Source organism: Coenobita brevimanus, chromosome 57 (genome assembly GCF_032717465.1).
Source record: "Coenobita brevimanus isolate Jiangsu-jjx chromosome 57, ASM3271746v2, whole genome shotgun sequence".
NCBI lineage: Eukaryota > Metazoa > Arthropoda > Malacostraca > Decapoda > Coenobitidae > Coenobita > Coenobita brevimanus.
Window position 1 is genome coordinate 23,365,514 of NC_137010.1, and position 17,500 is coordinate 23,383,013.

The window sequence follows — 17,500 nt, forward strand, 5'->3', positions numbered from 1 at the left end:
TGTGTGTGTGTGTGTGTGTGTGTGTTTCACCCTGTCCTTGGACGTACATACATTTGCTCTGTCTTTTTCCTGCTTGTCTATTTTAATCATCCCATTTATAATAGTTCGAATACGATCACAGTGTTTACTGGGATAACGGCATTTTATTATTATTATCATTATTGTTGTTATTACCTCCGGGAGCGAAGTTGGAGGAGGTTATGTATTCACCTATGTATGTCTGTTTGTTTGTCCACACGATATATCCAAAAGTTCTCAATGAATTTCAATGAAATTTTGTTTAAGGGTGAGCCATGGGCCAAGAAAGAATTGATTAAATTTGGGGGCGGATCCGAATCCTATGTATCCCGCACAATATCTCCAAAAGTTCTCAGTGAATTTCATTAAAATTTGTGGAATAGTGGTCCATTGGTCAAGTAACAATTGATTAAATTTGGGGTGGGGGAAATCCGGATCCTTTGTTTCCACACAATATCTCCACGGATCCGGATCCAGGTCCTTTTAATGACAAGGGCGTTGGCTGACGTATGCACATTGTGAGTGCTTTCTAGTTATTATTATTATTATTATTATTATTATTATTATTGTACCATGAACGATGTTATTATACGATTAAACGCATCTGACATTGAGCCAAGCACGCCTTCCATATTTCTAAGTCAGTCAGCTCGAGTTTCCTAATTACAGTAAATCGCTTGGCGTTGACGAAAAAAAAAAAATGTGTCCTTGGGCGAAGGTATTAAATGAAGTAGTAATAATGACAGGTTAGCAAGAAGGCCACGAATAAGAAATTAAGTAATTGGGGTGGACGAGTTTACTAGATATCGTTTATGATTTCGACTCTGGGCATAGACTTCAGTTCCCCGAGGCAAAACAGTCCTATGTATTGTACTCCTTCACATGTCACCATATAACATCCACCACTATCTTCCACCAAACATGAGCAGCCTTACATCGTCCTTTTATATTTTAATCTTGACTACCAGACGATTCAAGTCACTTTAGAAGGGTATCCTAGTAGCGGAGTGCTTACTCAAGGCTGTATCTAAACTTTGTTAAACTGGTTAAAATCTTTTGCCGGTATCAATAATATCACAGGTATTGCGTCATATTAGTGAAGGAGTTGTGGCTATATCTAAACCCTCCAGTTTGAAGTCTCTAAGTTGAATACATTCACATGTCGGTAGCAGTAATAAAACAGTGTCGTCATCGTCGTCGTCGTAATAGTAGTAGTAGTAGTAGTAGTAGTAGTAATGATGATGATGGTGGTAGTAGTAGTAGTAGAGTAAACCCAGTCTGTCAGAGCTAACCCATCAACCGCAGGCAAGTAATCGCCTCTGCAGGGGTATTCCATGTGGTGAACCAATATTCCCTTCTGGTGGACAGCGCTTGGCCACAGCGAGTCAAGAAAAGAGTTTGGAGATTTGCTTTCTGGATGGACGCCGCATTTCGTCTCTACCCAGTCAACATGGCACCATAGTAGGCTTCATTTCACCCCATTAGCTGGGTATGTGGTTACCACTTTGCGTTGTAAATGGTTTTATGGGTGACAAACAGGCCTGTCACTCGTTGTAGTAGAGTTCCCAAGGAAAGAAGTAGGCAGCACTACACCAAGTGAGTGGATGATGGTCGTTGCTACCTACCACGTAATGAAGCGGTCAACCACTTCCCTCCGTGGACGTACTCTGTATTCTATTTTTGCTATCACCTGGCGATTTTATTCGGCTTTGGAGAGACTTTTCTAACAGGAGGATTTAGATATGTCCTTGATTATCTATGGCGGTAGTTCCGTATAGTCCATCCGTTTTAACTAGGCGGAGAGTTTCGTCCATTTGCTACTTAGGCTGTTTCAGATGGCAGAATGGGACAGTATTGTGGTTGTGCTTACTTTCCACGGTACTTCTTCGTGGCTAGTATCATAGTCTGTATGTAATCACTTGTTCTAACACGAAGTAGAATTAAGAAGCATAAAATAATAGTAGAAGAAGGAAAGAAATAAGGTACATCCATATCTCGGAAACCATGGCTTCTATGACACTCTTAGATAAAGATAGTCGTCTGGCGCTAACCTGATAGAATAATAATACGAGTTGTCATAAAAGGGTTCAAGGTGGCAGTATTAACTCTGAGCAACTCTGAGCCTGGCGTGACTCACCTTCAGTTGAATATGCCGTAATGTTCTGGCGTTATCTTAAAACAAAAATACCAGAGTTAACCTGACTATAAGTGAGTTACAACAGTCTTAGAAATATCTGACTAAATTTGACTGTAGCATTTTTACTGTGCCATAACTCTGAGCTGAATGAGCCGCAGTTGGCCTAAATGCATCTGATAGACCTGGAGTGTCCATAAACGACCTAAAAATACCAGAAGTGATTGATATACAGCAGAATCGTCCTGATTGGTGGTGTGATTAGCGTACAGGTGACTTAACTAGATTTCATCCTCGGACAGGGATTAAATTAGTAGTGAACCTGGGCCCCTTGAAGACGATGATGTAGTTTTTTTTTTTTTTATTTATTTTTTTTTTTTATTAGTGCTGTCGTGTTTTTCTTCATCTGACGGACCTTGGCCATTCCCACACCATTAGTACTACGTCCCGGGTGTATAAAATCCGATGAACCTTATATAAGTGGAAGAATGAGTCTGCATGTTTATTAGTCAAATAGATCCTCCAGCCTAACTATTCTTGGCCATGAATTGGGCTGAGAGGGGTTTGGACGTGCTGTAGTAGACGATTTTATGCAGTAATGGAAAACCTTATCGTTGTTAAAGGGTGAAGGAGATTGTTCCCAGCCACTTCGCCATGATAGGTGTCTGAATCTGAAAAAAATCTTCAGGTAAGACGAATAAACAGAGAAGGCGTCATTATAGTGAAGGAGTTAACTCGTATGGTCACATCCAATATTTTCATCCAACTAACGCCAGACGGTCAGATTCTCCAGCGAGTGTGCCCTACGAGCCTGAGAGTGTTAGTACTTTCACCTTTACTCTTCTGATGGTTGACTCAGCTCTAGTATTCTATTCCATTTTACACCAGAACTTTGTATTCAGTTGAGTGTGAGCAGTAAGAGCTTGAGAGTTAATTTGAGTTAACCTGAAGACCTGATTGGACAGAAATCGGTTGCATGACTCAGATTATGCTGAAGAAGTGTGTGATCCTTTTACTGCACCCGATTTGATGTAACAGCTGAAATAGTCCCGGTATATAGTATATTTGGCGTGAGCGGACCTACAGTACATTACGTGGACATAACTGGAAGGCAGTCTATGTACTTGTGGACTTAAAATATAGATCTATTCAGTAACGAAAAACAGTGAGGCGGTGAGCAATTACTTTCGAAATCCAGTAATGCGATCTTCAGATTATATAAAAAAAAGGAGGGGCTGTCGTTATTTCCTAAGAAGTTTCATAATCGTCCGGCTAAATTTGGAACGATGTTTCCGACCCTATCTTACACTTGTGGACAGTAATACATGTATCACTTCGTTCTTTCGTTTAACAAGTATGACGCTCTTAGCTACATGATATTCTGAAATATTTAAAAGTTTCCGAAGAGGCATCAGTGGGTTTCGAAAGGTATTGCTCATCGTCTCGTTATTTATCGTAATGAGATGTATTAGAATCAGTGTCCGCGAATGTACGAGGCCAGATTGATCCGGGATGGTTGTGAAGGGCTGGAGTGAACCAAAAGTGATGTGAATTGACATCTGAATCTAAATGGATCTGAACTAACCTTACGACATGAACGGACCTCAGTATATTTGTATGCATGTAATGTAAGTGGCGCTACATGACCAGAGAGGGGGTGAAGGCTGCAATACCTGACGATTTGAGTGGACTTTAATTAGTACAATTTGACCTATTTGGACCTGGAGTTGCCTGTAGGACTTAATTGGACAAAACCGGTTTAGAACTTGTTGACTGTAAGGGTGAAGGTTGAAGACACTGAACCTGACTGAATATAAAAGGAACACAGTTGGCCTGAATGGACGGGAATTGATGCTTTTGTGTTAGAGGCTTATATGAACGTGAACCAGGTAGACTGCAGGCTAAAATTGCCCTTCTCCCGCAGCCCACTATCCTCCTTCCCCGTGCGGGACAGGGGACGGAGTTAAGGGACGTTTGTGTAGTCGGACCAGTTATTTTGGTGCCATCTCGTGAAAGTGCCCCTCACCAGCACTGGAACTGACCTTATTCGGCCACTGTAGAAGTAAAGGGCGTGGCTGGACCTGAAATAATGCGAAGAGACTTGAGTAGGCTTGAACAGACCTGATTGGACAGAACTAACCTGAGTAGACTTGGTGATCTAACTAGACACATGTTGACTTGCATCACCTGAAGAGTGAGGCGTAATACTATTACCTGATTGGGTCACATTAGTAGTAGTAGTATCTGGATGGATCATTCGTACCGTAATTGGCCTGGTTTTGTCAGTATGGATGAAAAGAGTAAGAATGGCCAAAAGCTACCTGAATTTCCCATAGGACTACCCGGCAACGGTTATCAGTGTGGTCACGGAATGCTGTAATTAGCTATTAATAGCCGCCATTGATATGTCTGATGTGAGACGCGACCCAGGTGAGCTGCTGACGAACACGATATATATATATATATATATATATATATATATATATATATATATATATATGTAAAACAAGACTAAGTGACGCCCTGTTGCCCCTCCACCTTAAAAGATGTAGGACAGAAGTGGCTGTTATAAGTAATATAGTGTTTGTATGAAGGCCTTTTGTTGCACTTTGTTAGCTTCACATAAGTGGTTGAAATAATCAAAGGAACCGGAATCACCTCTTTATTTGGATGTTGTTTCACTTTATTCATTCGGCCGCTTCCGGACGATTCAGTTTAGCTAAAGAACGACGTCTCTGATTGGGTGTATTAAAAACAGCCGCAGTCAACCCCTTAACCATATTAATGTAGCCACCAGACGGTTTTATTAAGCTCTTCCCTCCGATGACGTGTTTCTGTAATTTATTCTTGCCAGTACTAGACAGTTAATTTCATTTCAGGAGTTATATACATGTCGCATTGTTTGGGTTAAATGTAGCCTTTGTAAACTCCTTCGTTGTTAGGTATTACGAAGTTGAATAAAATCGTGTGGAGGCAGTAAGAATGAATTTTAATGGTGGTGAGAGTGTTGAAGCCCACGAATTGTTCTCTCGTAGTGAAGCTGGTTGTGTGGTATAGTTGATTTAATACTGATTATTTGAGGTGGTGGTTTGGGTAGCTAATAACTTGAAGGAGTGTTTTGTACGTGTTTAATGAGGAAGCTGGATCTTACACCGGTACAGTACATTCTTGCTTGTGTGTGTGTGTGTGTGTGTGTGTGTGTGTGTGTGTGTGTGTGTGAGAGAGAGAGAGAGAGAGTAAAGCCCCACACATTCGTACCAGTAATCGAAAGCACACCTGTGTTTTGGTAGTTTCATAACAAAACTGATTAATTTCGGCCTTGGGTCAGTAGGAGCTGCTCCAGAATAATTCCCGTGGGCAGACAGGCAGACGGGAAAGGGATGAGAACATAATCCCCTTTGAAATCGGAAATTGAAAAAAGAAATAATAATAAAGAAAATAGACTGAAGAGAGTAAATAAATACTTAGTGAAGAGAAAGTATACGTTTGTCATTAAACAAGAAAGAGAGAAAAAAGGAGAAAAGATATTGAATGAAGCACCATAAGGAAAGAGGGTAAGTTACGGAAATCGAGGAAGGAAAGAAGAGTGGGAAACAGGGATTGAAAAGAAAAGAAGGAAAGAGAAAAAGCGAGATCTAGTGCGAGGAACACCCCCCCCCTCCAGAAAAAAAGGAAAAACTTAATAAGAAATTGAGAAACGAGTGAAGAGAGGGGAAGGGGAAGGAGATTTAAAGTGATTAACAGAAGAGAAAGGGAAACTTGCCCTGAGAAGCGAAAAAATCAGAGAGTGAGGAAAGATGGAGATTTAGTGAGACACATATTAAAAAGATTTAGCGAGAAATATTTTTTTAAAAATGAAGGGAGGGAGGGAGAAGAAAAGAGAAAGAGATAATAGCGTAGAGAGAAACAGAAAAGCAGAGTAAAATAGGAAAGAAGGAGAGATTTTGAGTGAGAAACTAAAAAGAGTAACATAGAGTGATAAAAGTGCATTAAAGTTGAAGAGAAGGAAAGATTGAAAGTGAAAGTACAGTAGAAATAAAGGAAGGGAATTGAGAGAAGTGTTAGTGATTGAAGTGATGACGTGAGAAACCAGGATGACACTATTCAACTCACCCGGAAGAGAACGTCGTCCGCGATCACTCAACAAAAAGGTAAGTGCGGAAGATGGACTGATGAGGAGGAGCTAGGGCTTATATATGATGCGTTTATGTCACCTTTGGAACGGTTAAAAGTGAGGTTGTATGGTGTGAGGGTGGGGGTGTGCAAGGGGTGGGTGGAAACATGAAGCGTGAGGTTGAGTCATGGGTCATGTAGTGTGAGGAAGGAGCCATGCAGTGTGAGGGTAGAGTTATGTAATGTCAGGGTGGGGTCAGGCAATGTTAGAGGAGGATTATGTAGTATTAGAGAGGAGTTCTGCAGCGTGAGAGTTGGATAATGTAGTGTGGGTTGTGTCCCTGTAGTGAGTGTGGGGTTATGAAATGTGGATGTTTCGCTGGCACTCTCATAATCTCATATCTATCCACCTCCTTGACTTACTTCATAAGCATTGCTTTGTTTTGTGATAGGTATCAAGAGTCGTTGAACTGTCTGGCTTTCGATGTTAGGCTGTATTATGGTCAGTCAAGATGCATACAGAGTTCGTCCTGATCACTCCAAAAAATTTTTAGTGTGTCAGTATTTTATTGCTTTAGATATATTAACTGCATTTTTTTTTTTTTTATGTAGGTTATTTTGTGTTTCGGTAGGTAGAATTACAGTAACTTTCAAGCAGCTTTGAGCTTCACCTCCCGGCTACGGAAGAAAAGAAAAATCCTAATGTGATGTTATCAGCACTGGTAGAAGTTCCCAATCGCCTTAATATATCATAATCATCTGCTGAATCCTGTATTCAAACACTTGTCATGGGTAGATACAGCTATTTACATACTTAGTGCAGCCCATCAAGCCAGCTTTGTCATGACTTGTTGCATTTAGAATTTGACAGGGGAATTTCTGTGCTTTCGGTCTTTGTAGTAGCTGTAGTAAATAACGTCATGGTCAAAATACGCGTACATATATATATATATATATATATATATATATATATATATATATATATATATATATATATATATATATATATATATATATATATATATATATAATCTATATCTATATATATATATATATATATATATATATATATCTATCTATCTATCTATCTATCTATATCTATCTATCTATCTATCTATCTATCTATCTATCTATCTATCTATCTATATATATATATATCTATCTATCTATCTATCTATCTATCTATATATATATAGTGTGTGTGTGTGTGTGTGTATGTTTCAGTATATACTTCTTCGAACTTACTGGAAGCAGAGGTGATGCGATGAGTGTGCCCATACGAGGCAGCTGAGCCATCATGATGCCAACATGATCAGGACGCTGCTGTTCCGAGCATACTTACGGTTTATTTGTTACTGTGCTTACATGTTGCCAGCACTTGTTCAAGCACATGTGTGGACGCGCACTTAGGGTCTACCATTATGTAATGCGGCTGAAGTGGGGGCCATAACCACTTCACTGCGATGATGTGCTTGTTTTATGGATCAAGAATTGTAGGCCTAAATTCTCGTGAGGATAGTACCGTAAGCTTTCTAGCGCCTCTTGTTTACCTGTTTGTTGTGTCTGTTTCACCTTATTATTCTCTTGTTTGTTACGTATTTGTACATGCACCTAAATAATGATGTACCATATACTTTATTGGAAAAAAAATTATGAGGAAGAGTTGGTAGAGAGTTGGACACTTTGGAAAAGAAGGCCTCGTGTTAGTTGCTTAGCTTTCAGAGCTTATAAACAAAGTATGCAAATATATGTGTGGCAGCCAATACTCTTACCTCTGAATATATTGGTTTGAGTTGGTCGGTGTAGACACTGTACAAATGACGAGATAGTGTACCTCCTTTTAATTACTGGTACTAGTAGCACGATAAAACTGTCAGATCATTGTATTATGTACCCTGTGTAGACCTAATTCATGTCGCAGTTCTGTGTGTGTGTGTGTTTATTTTTGTGGCTGCAGAGAGAGAGAGACTGGTGACCTTAACACACAACCGTCGTTGACCCTGTGAGTATGAGTCAGTACTATCGTGGTGACACACACACACACACACACACACACACACACACACACACACACACACACACACACACACACACACACACACACACACACACACACACACACACACACACACACACACACACACACACCTTATACCATACAGACTGGGGCTTGTTAGGAATTAATTTCTCTCTCTCTCTCTCTCTCTCTCTCTCTCACACACACACACACACACACACACACACACACACACACACACACACACACACACACACACACACACACATTTTATCCCAGTTATAAAGTTACCCCCCCCCTACTGGTGCCCCTAACATGGTCTTAAAATACAAGCTCCCACATTGTTGAGAGAGAGAGAGAGAGGCTTGGAGTGGTGAGGGGAAGTGGTGCATTGTGATTGGGTTGGATGGATGGATTAATTTGTGGGAAGAGCGCCTCGTAGTTGATAAAAGTAGGTAAATATATAGATGATGTTTGGGAATTGACAGATGGATAGAGCGTTATATTGATTGCTTCCTTGATGGGTTAATGAAAATGAGTTGGATAATTAATATAGCTAATTAATGAGCTAAGGTACAGTATGTTGGCTTAATTAGTAGATAAGTGAATGTAGTTTGATATTGATGTAGATGTATATACTGGATTTTGATATATTTAGATAAATCTACCATATAGGCTAGGTAACCTGCTTGAGATATAGGTTGATAGTTTTATACCGGCACTGTACATACGATAGATTCATTAAAGTAGTTAAACATAGCCTGACAAAACTCGTGTGCTCACCAGGGCTCGAACCTGGGACCTTCTGTGTGTTAGACAGATGTGATAACCACTACACCATGAGCACTTGACTTAGTTCAACAGTCTCGGTGGGTTAGAATATTCCCAAACACATTTTCAATAGTAGTTAATTTTTCATGTTCCACCTGCATATTCTTTTGTGTTATTCTTATCTATAATATGGTTACAGATTTGCTTAATCCTCATCATCATCATCATCATCATCATCATCATCATCATCCCAATCACAATTCCTATCAAAGAGATGGGGTAAGGTATGAGCCAGAGATATAGAATGAGAAGGCGTATTAGTAAGAGAACTATTAAGCAGAAATCCTAGTGGTCACACAGTCATTCACGCTGCATCCAAGACCACAAAATTTTTCCTCCACCTCACAGGCATTTTAATGATGCGCTACATATCCACTTGTGTAATTTCGTTACCTTGCAAACAAAAGAGATGAATCCTTATTGTGGTATCTGTGTATAATTTCCCCAGCCGTTTATACATTCCTGCTTCTTCATTTACACAATACAGTGAGCCGTGCGAGCCCGTTTAGTTTTACTGGGTTGGCACAGGACTCAGATCCGAAGCCAGCTGGACTGTTTTTATGTAGAGATTTAGAGGATAATGGATTGTCGGTTGTCACTTGGCTTTTCTTTTTCAGCCTACTCGGCGCGTAGGGAATACGGTGCCGGCGTTTAGTGACCCCTAACCCAGGCATAATGTTGGTTGTGGTTAGTCACCCATTATAAATAGTTTCCTGATGTACAGGAAGCCATTTGTCTTCTCATTAAGTGTGGCCTAGAGTCTGTAGTTACCAGTAGGCAGCACAGATTGAGTGAGAGGATGATGGTCGCTCCCACCTACCGTCCCACCTATACAGTATATGAGAAAGCCGTCCTAATGAATTAATCGTCGGCTGGTAGCAAGCTTGAAATTTAAAATGGTTACCGAACTGTTGGACTTATTTTACCAATTTCTATGACGTGTTGTAATTTTTTTGTTTGTCTACTACCAGACGATTCTATTCCTTTTAGGAAGGATTATTCATAGTGATGATTAAGATACATTTCTGAACCCCTTCGATGCAGTGACGCCAATACACCAACCACCGGACGATTTCATTCAGCTCAGGAAGAACCTCTCGTTTTGAATGACTGAGAAATAATTTTTTTTAACATGATAATATGGTACATTTTTGCGAGTATTTTTTTGTCTGCCACCAGACTATTTCATTGTACTGATGAAGGGCTTCCTCTAAAGGAAAGCGTTTAGTATGACACCATAACACTTGTACAACACCGTGGGTCATATTCTGGAGGGTTTTGGAGGTTCCCCAGCACTTCTTCCTTACCTCTGTCACTACTCATGGCACGTTATTACCACCTTGCATTTTATTTGTGCTCACTGTGTTCGCATTGAGCAACTGTAAACAAGTATAAAGTAATGATGAATAATAAAATATATGGTATTTATGCAAACCATGCCTAAATTAAATCTTTCAAGTTGAGGACGTACTTTGCGATACCCAAATTATTCACTCATCTTAAAGCAGATCGTACTGGTGGAGTTAAATGAACTATAATAATCGTCTTTCATCTATCTATCTATCTATATACCTAGGCTGCTTCCCCCAAGGAAGCAGCCTACTTAGGTGAAATAAAATTCTCCGGTAGCAGCATGAATAAACTTAAAGACGCCTGTGTTGAAGAAGGTAAAGATATCAGTAACCTAATCAGAGAATATAAAGGTGTGATAAACAAAATTAATCGCCAAGTAATAGTATGTAGGGATCCTTTTAAGCTTGTAAGACTACCACTGTGGGCAAGTGCTCATGGTGTAGTGGTTATCACATCTGTCTAACACACAGAAGGTCCCAGGTTCGAGCCCTGGTGAGCACATGAGTTTTAGCAGGCACTTCTATGTGTTGGGATTGTGTCTGGCAGTCGAATATCCGTTGTAATTTATCAGTCTCTGCCAGTTCTATATATGTTCAGATTTGTCAGTCTGTCAGTCTTATCTATTTATCCAGTTCTCTTCACCCTTTTATCCAGCATGTATATTGCCTTCATTACCTAAGGTAGTATTGTGTAAAAAGCTGTTTTTCAGTTTAATTAGTAATTCAGTATACGGTAGTTATTTTATCGCTTCTGATTCATCGATCTCGTCGTGCAGCATTTCTTTATCATGTTGTTACTGGTAAACTCTTTTATTCATGTCCGGCAGTAGATGGGTACAGTGAAACTCCATAACGCCTACGGGCGATTTGACCTAATGGGAGATGTCCAGTACTGAATCAATTAGAAAGTCACCATTAACCCTTCCAGTACCATGACAGTTTTCACCATAGTCTAGCTAATATCAGATTTTTTGTTTTTTTTAATTCAAGAAGAAGAAATATTCATACGGAAGGACATTAAAAGCAGACTATTGAACCTATCCGTGTTGTCACGCCTTTAAATGTCAGTTCTTATTACCACCAAACGATTTTATTCAGCCTGGGAAGGAGCTCTCATGATTTAGCTTGTTCACCTTCACTTGATCCAGATTTTCGCCCATGTTCTGCTTATTTCAGTTAGTTCAGCAATGGAATAAGACAGTACTGAGGTTTTGCATTCATTCCATGGCACCTCTTCGTAACTAGCATGATATTCTATTCTTAATCCCATGGTACAGCTCAGCATTCAAGATAGATGTCAATTTTAGGCATGGTGAAAATGAAAAGAGTGTAGTAAAGATGAAGTGTAGCGGTGGTGGTTGTGTGTGGCATCCTGTTGACAAAAGGGGTATGACCTCACCCTTCCTCTCTTGTTTACTACTGGCGAGAGAGAGAGAGAGAGAGACAGAGACAGACAGACAGACAGACTTACATACAGCTGTCCCTTGTAACTTAATACACATGATACACCGGTTGCTGTTTATTGTGTTACTGCATCTCTCTCTCTCTCTCTCTCTCTCTCTCTCTCTCTCTCTCTTTCATTGCAGTTATATCTATACTGTATATACTGAAGTCTATTGACAACTATAGTCGCGGCGCACGACTCTGAGGTTGTCATTATCGTACCCTGGCAACCTATCATTCAAAAGTGCGTCCGATTTCGCAGTATACTATACACGAATCATTATTATGCACGAATATATTATTATACACGAACATATTACACACGAATCAATGCTTATCATATTATACACGAAATCAGACGCATTTTTGAATGGTAGGTTGCCATGACACGATAATAACAACCTCAGAGTCGCGCGCCGCGACTATAATAGGATTAGCTTTTCTGTCGTCTTGCTGTATCACAGTACAGATGTTTCTGTACCTAGGCCATTTCTTCAGTTTCCTTTGTAGTGTACCCTATCGCACCCCCTTTGTACTCAGTGCTGTGTAGTAGTGCAGTTTGTACCCTGTTTGTACTCATATTCTCCCGTACAGTTACCATATTATGCATTTTCACGAGTCATTTTGTGTGTGTATGTACTGTAGCAGCGTGACGTAATTTGTAGTAGCTGAGCCTAATATAGAGCCTGTAAGCTGTTACCTTCCCGTGTGGTTATCTGTATAATGTGTGTGTGTGTGTGTGTGTGTGTGTGTGTGTGTGTGTGTGTGTGTGTGATAATTTGTGATACCTTAAGCATAATATGGTATATGTAACTACAGTAGAAATACTTTGAGGTGCTTCAGGAGGAGTGTTTTGGGCTGGGTCGTGTATCCTTGACGGAGAGGGGTCGTTACTAAGGAGGGACAACAGACTTATAGATCCTCTTGTCGATGTTAGTGGTGGGTAATGGATAGATTGATAAATAGAAAACTGCTTTGTATTACTGCGGTAGTTATTTAGTTGTATTATTATCATCTAGTAACGAATACTTCATGTGTTACTTTGTTACCTGTTTCATGGGACATTGCCATATACGAGTATATATTGTTATTTTTTATTTTATTTTATCGTGTATGTTTAGTGCAGCTGTTGCGCGTGTAGTTGAGTTTGTAATGTTTGTGTATATATGGTGTTTAATAGTTAAGTGGCTGTTGTGTCTGTTCTTCACTTTGTACGGACTGATTGTTATACTGACGCAAAAGTGGTACCTGTTGTATAATTTTTAAGATTCATATAATATACCCGTGAATTTATACTAGACTATATATTTTTGAAATGTAGTGTGCTAGGAGAGAGACCGTATTGTGCGTGTGTCTGCCAGGGTTAGTGTGTCCCTTGTGGGGTGTTAATTTTGGTACCGGTATTTCATGGATAAATTTTGTAGTGTGGTAAATGAGGTAATGGCTGGTTAATATTATGTAGTGTGGTAAATAGGTAATGGCTGGTTAATATGTAGTGTGGTAAATAGGTAATGGCTGGTTAAGATTATGTAGTGTGGAAAATAGGTAATGGGTGGGTAATATTTTGTAGTGTGGTAATTGAGGTAATGGGTGAGTATTTTTGTAGTGTGGTAAATGAGGTAATGTTTGAGTAATAGTTTATAGAGTGGTACATGGAATAATGTGTAGGTATATTTTGTGGTGTTGTAAATGAGGTAATGAGCGATTATTTTTGTAGTGTGGTAAATGAGGTAGTGGGTGGGTAATATGTTGTAGTGTGGTACATGGAGTAATGTGTAGGTATATTTTGTAGTGTGGTAAATGAGGTAATGGCTGGGTATATTTTGCAGTGTGGTAAGTTGGCACAAACCGTATAATGCCTGTGTGTGTGTGTGGTTGGTTTATTTGTGTTGGGTTTTTGTGGGAAGCCTTTGTGGTGGTGATGGTTGTCTCGCACACGTGTTGAGGCTATTTTGGTGGGTGCCTGGGGGGTGTATGGCTGGGTGGGAGAATGATGTGGGTGGTGGTGAGAGTGGGAAAGGGTGTGTGGGTGTTGGTGCGGGTGGAAGGAGATGTGTGGGTGTTTGTGAAGGTTGGAAAGGGTGTGTGGGTGCTGCTGAGGGTGGGAGGGGGTGTTTTGACATTGGTGAGGGTGGGTGGTGATGAGGGTGTGGGTGGAAATGGATGAGGTTGGTAGGGTGGACAGTGGAAGTTGATGGCCTTTTAAAATTAGATTGTCGTCGTAAATAATGTCTTTTATATTATTGTAAATTGTATGTCTGCAAAATATAAAGGCACAGATAACTAAATGGATGTATTCGAAACACTAGATATCACCGAGACCTGTGAATTATCCTGTGTGTTATAAAAGTCTTTTAAAAGTAGCTAAAATAAAGCTGTAGTACTGAACATGAGTCAGTGGGATATGTATGGATGGTTGAGAGAGAGAGAGAGGGAGAGAGAGAGAGAGAGCGTTTGTTTTGAAAAGGGGGTCACTGAACTAGGGAGTCTTAAGCCTTCCGTGGCATAGACACACTTTGCTTATTTATTTAGCCCAGTGTCAGACGATTTTGTTCAGCCCAGAGATATCCATGCAGTAAGATGATTTACAAGTATCCAAACCATGTCGGAGCTGTAGTTGCATTTGGTACATACCGGTATATGATTCAGCCCAATGCCAGGCTATTTTAGTTATAGTACAGGCATTTTACCCAAAAATGTGGGTCAACCTCACACAAATTGCAACAAAAACAAACTTAACAGTTTTCGTATCCTCTGTATATTCTGAATGAGAGAAAAAAAAGTCTTAAGGAATCGCATGAGTTTTGAAAATCACCTAAATATGATCCTACCAAAAATGTCATTTTTAGCCAGATGTCGGTGGGCGTACAAGCCTACATTGTTACACACGCTACATTTGACCATACTGTATATTTTCCTTGAAGCAAAAAAGAATAAAAACGCATACAGTATAACAATGATTAGAAAATATGTTGATCACATAATCGTATCGATTCTCACTTAGGCAATAGAGAGAAATAACTGAAGAGAAATAAATGATCAACTACTGATCAAATGAACCAGTTAAATTCAAACTGATGATCAAAATAACCAGTTATCAACACAGAGAAATATCTCATCCACTGCTGATCAAAACGAACCCAGTAAATATGTGCACGTAATGCAACACAGCACAGTGTCATCTTCATTCTCGTCACCGGGTGTCTGTATTGAATTAGTGCAGCTGGATCCCCTGCAGTTTCCACACGCCGGAATGGACTCGATATTGTTTTTTTGCATGTGCATCTCAGGGTGCTGCAGTCAGCCTGGCAGTTGCACCTGATGACCCATAGAGGCTTTTTAGGAGCAGGGGGTAGGGTTGTCTGAACTGGCACAAACCCGTCGTCACACTTCTGCCATTCCCACTCTGTAGGACGAGGTCCATCTGTAGATCCCTTCCATTCTTGTACTTGCTAGTACACACGCAGGTTGTGATACTTTGCTGCTCCTGATGATGGTGGTAAGACCTTTGGCTGCACGTAAGTGGAGCTAGATGTCTCTTTCTCACAAAACCGATGATATCGGAGGGAGTCCAGGGTGTCACTTGATTTCCATTGTAGAGAATCACCACTGCTTTCTCTCCTGCTTCTGCCACATCATCTGTAGAAGCTGAATGTGTATAAAACACCTCGGCCTGCTCTCGGAACATATTACTTTCTTTGAATTTCTTGAGGGAGGCTCCCTTCCCGATCCCGTAGAGGCGAGATGTAGTGTCGCATCCAAGAACTGCATGTGAGAACAAGATGTGCTTACATATTTCTGGGCCGAGTAGTTGGTTTGTAGCCTTGATGTTCCAAATAAGAGGTTTCTTTGTGCTTTCCCTTGACTCAGAACAAAAGAACAGGTCTTGGGAGTCTAGGTTAGCATGGTAGCAGAGAAGGACTAACAGGTCTGTGTCATCCCCTATTAGCACAGTATATATTGCTGGTGGAAGCACACTGCACAGCTTTCTGCACAATCAGCAGGTCAGCATCTCCTGAGGCTTGGTATGTCTCACAGTCTGGCTTCTGCAGCTCTTCACATAGCATGGAAACAAATAGTTGCTTGTTGTTCCTGTTAGCCAGGAACTGTTCCTTCTGCATTGTGACAATCATGTCGGCTGTAAATGTCACAGTGGCACCAATCTTCCCTTTTAATCATCTGTGGTGTGTCGTGTCCTTGGTGTTGTTACTTTCATACCCATCAAACACCACTACAGCCTTGCCATACTTCTTTCTTACATACTTCGTATACTGGTTGCATGTCTTTATAAATAGATCCAGGGACCATGGGATGCGTTGAACAAGTGCTCCACCATCCAAAACATACTAGCTACCTTCTACTACATTATCTGCTGGGACATAAGGCCCAATAAGATCCCAGATGGCATCAGCGAGGGCTGGCTTGTTTGCTTCTCGAAGCAGGAGATAGGAATCAGATAGGACTGGGGGTTAGCCACATAGTTAGTAGCTAAGGGCTAACTCGAGTTCATCACATTTCTGTGCAGCCATGACCACAGTCTGGAACAGAAGTTGTTGGTCAACTTGACTTTGATCTCCATCGATCCTTACAGAAGACTTCATGCCGAGCGTAACAGCTTGATCCTTCATTTTGAAGACGTACTCAGCAGGTGTTAGTCCATCCATAAACTTCAGTATCGCAGCGCCAAACCATGCTGTATCAACATTGATGCTGGAAAGGGCATGGTCCCCAGTGGCAGTGTTCCGCAGACTAGGGTCACTGGCGAAGGGATTTCGCTCCTGTAGATAACTGAGAACTGTTAGTGTGTCCTTCCAGTCACGGGCTTGCCTTGCTTTGGTCATGTCCTTGTTCTGCTGTCCAGTGTTGTAGTTGACCCCTGTGAGTCCCTCCATTGCCTGGTTTACTTCTGCACAGGCGGGCATCGATAGTACCCACAACTCACCAGGGCAGATGGCGGCCATTTTGAATTTCCCGGATTTCAGGATTTTCCCTTTGGATTATTCATTAGGACTTTTTGTATGTCAAAGAGGATACCTTTAGGGGTACGATAAAAGGAAAATAGTTTTTGTTGCAATTTGTGTGAGGTCAGGTTACATTTTTACTGTGCTATTAGCTAAGTATTACTAGTGGCAGTAGTAAACCCGGTATGTCTGGCTGAGCAGATTCATCAACCACACACAAGCAGCCGCTCCTGATGGGCCATCCCGTGCAGTGAACCGATGATCCCTCGTGGTGGAGAGCGCCTCATAGCAGCGGGGCACTGGGAAAAGTGGTGAGATTTGGTTCCTGGATGGACGCAGCATTTGCGTCTTTCCACCCAGCAAACGGGCATCACTGCAAGCATCACGTCACCCAGTTACTGTTTATATGGTTACCACCCAGCGTTGTAAATGATTTACTGGGTTACAGGAACCATTAAGCTCGTCACTCAATGAAGAGCCATCTGAAGTGGAAAAAAGATCAGTAGAAAGTGCCCGGAAGGGCATAGAAAAGAATGGTAAGAGTGAAGGAAGAAGTAGGCTAAACTGCATCAAGTGAGTGTATGATGGTCGCCATCACCTACACCTACCATAGCTAAGTAGAAGGATTAAA

The 17,500-nt window shown here is 40.8% G+C and overlaps 1 protein-coding gene and 2 non-coding genes across 3 annotated transcripts in view; 2 read left to right on the forward strand and 1 right to left on the reverse strand.

Moving 5' to 3' along the window:
- LOC145401931 (regulator of G-protein signaling loco-like) overlaps positions 1-17,500 on the forward strand; it is a 277,337-nt gene that overhangs the window by 81,661 nt on the left and 178,176 nt on the right. The window lies entirely within an intron of this gene.
- TRNAV-AAC (transfer RNA valine (anticodon AAC)) lies at positions 9,057-9,129 on the reverse strand. Its single transcript has one exon. It is a non-coding gene; the product is annotated as a tRNA-Val (tRNA).
- On the forward strand, positions 10,895-10,967 carry TRNAV-AAC (transfer RNA valine (anticodon AAC)). Its single transcript has one exon. It is a non-coding gene; the product is annotated as a tRNA-Val (tRNA).